A 3,347-nucleotide genomic window follows, 5' to 3' on the forward strand; every position below is an offset into this window, starting at 1 on the left:
CCATGAGTGGGGAGAGCCGCCATCTTACGATGTGCCATTTGATTATGCGCACGAGCATTTTTGCCGACAAACTGTCAATGAAAATATAAACATGTGGGCGCTATCATGTTTTTCGCGGGACATCAAAAGGTGGCGGACCTCCCCCCTCATTGCATCACCCCCGCAATGGGATGCCTAGTCCCTTGTTTCCGATATCCATGTGGGCAGCTGTGTGTGGCCCTGTGTCGAGTGACGCATCATGGAGGGGGACAATAGAAGCGAAGGAAGCGATAAGGCAATGGAGCTCTTGAAGAGGAAAAGGGAAAAAAAAGATAGTGCAGAGAAAAGCACGCTAGAGAGTCCCTTTAAAAAAGCGTACAAACACGTAGGTCACCCGCTCCCCCTAAAAATAGAGATACAGACGGAGAAGAATACCCTCGGGGTGCTGATGGGCGAGATCAAAGGTTTGAGAGTGGACGTCGGGGGGGGGGGGGGGGGGGGGGGGGGGGGGGGGGGGGGGGGGCTATGGAACAGATGGATAGAATGAGTGTGGACCTGAGGGTAAGAGACGAGAGATGGGAAAAGGAAGTAAAAGAGCTGAGGGGGAAAGTAGAAGGATTGCTGAGTGCGTTGACGTCGGTAAGGACGGAAAAAAGTATAAAATAAAGGACAGGGAAGAAGATAATAGGGTATGGAAGTAAAGGGTGGACGAAGGGCTGGGGAAGGTGAAGGGCAGGTTGGGATCTGAAGCAGTTGACAGGCGGGAGGGCGAGAAGCAAGTTATCTGGCAGAAGGTGGAGATTATGATAGAAGAGAAAATGGGTGAGTGTAGGAATGAAAATGAGAAGAAAGCGGATAGGGAAAGTATAAGGGAAATGGAGTTGTGGATGGAGAGAAGAGAAAAGGCAGATCGGAGAAATAATATTGTAATAAGAGGATTAAAGTTGAAGAGCGAGGAAGAGAGGGAGAGGACGGAAGCGCTGCTACAAAGCATAGGCTGGTTTAAAAGCAAGGTAGGAAAAGTGAAGATGAAAGGAAGAAAGGAGAATGAAGTGGCGGTGGTGGAATTGGAGAGCTGGGAAGTAAAATTGGGGGTAGTGCGTAACAAAAATAGGATAAAGGACAAGAAGAAGAGGAGTGAAGGGACCGCGGCGAAGGTAGGGTATCGGAAAATAAAAATAGACGAGAAAATGTGGGTATGGGACGAGGAGAAGGTGTTGAAGGCAGTGGAAGTCGGGGGTCAGGCAGGATGAAGGAGTGTTACAGGTGCTGTACTGGAGCGTAGCAAGGGTAAAGAAGAAAGATGAGGATTTCTGGAGATATATTGAGGAATTTGATGTGATTGGACTGGTAAGATGCGGATAAAGGGAAAGCAAGAAGCTAGAACAGGAATTGGAAAGTGTTAAGCTAGAAGGGAACGTGTGGAAGATAATTATCTTCCCCACCCTACGTTTCCTAAACCTATTAATTATAATTAATTGGTTTAGGAAACGCAGAGTGGGGATAAATGAGAAGATAGGGAAAGACGAATGGAGGAAATTTTTTAAGGATTAATTTCAGGAGTCAGATACACGGAAGAGTGATGAGAGGATTAGAAGAGCGAGGGAAATAGATGGGGAGAAGCTGAATGGCGAGGAGATAGAGAAGCAGATAAGGAAGTTGAAAAAATCTAAGGCAGCAGGGCTGGACGGGATTGAGCACGAAGCGTGGTTGTTTGGCACACAATAGGTAAGGCAGAGGCTGAATGGGGTAGTGAAAGAAGTATGGAGGGGGAGGGATTCTTAAGAGGGCGCAGGGAGGAGTTGATCGTCCCACTGTATAAGAAAGGGGATAGGGAGATGCAGGAAAATTATAGAGCGATTACGCTAATGAATACTGTGTACAAAATATACGCGATGGTGTTGGCAGATAGGCTGCGCAAGGATGTTGAGGGGAAAGGAATATTGCCGGAGACGCAGGCGGGCTCAAGGGAGAGAAGGAGTACTATTGACAATATTTACGTCTTGCAGCACGTGGTGGATAGAGAACTAACCAAAAAGGGTGCCAAAGTGTACGCGTTTTTTGTAGATCTAAAGGGCGCGTTCCCTTCAGTGAACAGGGGGAGGTTGTTGGAGGCAATGGAAGAGAGAAGAATGAAGAGGGGCCTGATCGAGAGGGTAAGGGAGGTATATGAGGAGACGAAAGATAGGATGAGAGGAGAGGAGGCAATCTATGAGGGATTCTGGATGGATAGAAGGTTGAAGCAAAGGTGCCCCATTTGCCCAACGCTTTTTGCAATTTTGATCGCGGATATGGAAAGTAAGCTAGCGGCCAGAGTGGTAGGAGAACTAGGTCAGCGTTAAATGCGGACAAGTCGAAGGTTATGGTATTCAGGGCTGGGGAAGAGGTTGTTCGCCGATAATTTTGTAAGGAGAATAAATTTGTTTTGTTCACTAGTCATGAGTGTCTTATTGTACGGAGTGGAGGTGTGGGGGTGGAAGGTAAGTGATGAGGTAAATAGGATACAGTAGAGGTACGTAAACTGGGCACGGGGGTTGGCAAGGAATACGCCGAACTATATTGTCAGGAGAGACAGGAAGAACGAGTTTAGGGATTATAATAAGGAGTCGAGTGTGTAAATATGCGGAGAAATTTTTGGAAGAGGGAGGAAGTAAGTTGGTTAGGGAGTGTTGGTGGGAGAAGGAGAACACACGTAGTGATGAAAAGATAGTGGTGGAAAGGGAAAGGTATTTTAGAATGAATAGATTGTAGATGGATGAAGTAGGAAGGGTGCTCGAGGAAGGTAGGAAGGTATATGAGTTAGTTCAAAAGAATGACATGATGAAAGAGAAGGCAGAAAGAGAGAAGAGAATAAGAGAGTTAAGGTGTAACGGGAACTATGTTTGGATTATGCCAGGGGAGAGAGCACAATATTGGTGTTAAAAATGAGAGCAAGGAAGTCAGGAGCTTATAGTGCGAATGAGATGCCGTTGAATGGATAATTACAATAGGCTCTGGCTTTCTAGAGAGAAGAGAACGTGTTAATTGTGCGATAAGGGGGGACAAAATGGCAGTAGCATGGGTGAAGGGGGTTTCGGGTAAGGTGGTGAAGAAGAGGAGGGAGGAGGAAGAGGAATGGAGAAGGAAAGATTGTAAATAGGAGAGGAAGTAGATGTAAGATAACTGTAAATATTGTAAATAGTAGTTGAGTATTAGGTGTTAATCGCGGAGGCAGAGGCTGGCAATGGGAGGCATAGCGAGAAAAAAGCGGCATGCGTGCAAGGCGAGGCGAGGCGCAGCGAGCAAGGTTAAGATATAGAAGCGAGCAGATTAGTTATAAGGATGGATGTTAATTTGTAGGAGATAGTTATAAGAAATTTCTGTAAAGT

Source organism: Belonocnema kinseyi, chromosome 4 (assembly GCF_010883055.1).
Source record: "Belonocnema kinseyi isolate 2016_QV_RU_SX_M_011 chromosome 4, B_treatae_v1, whole genome shotgun sequence".
Lineage (NCBI taxonomy): Eukaryota > Metazoa > Arthropoda > Insecta > Hymenoptera > Cynipidae > Belonocnema > Belonocnema kinseyi.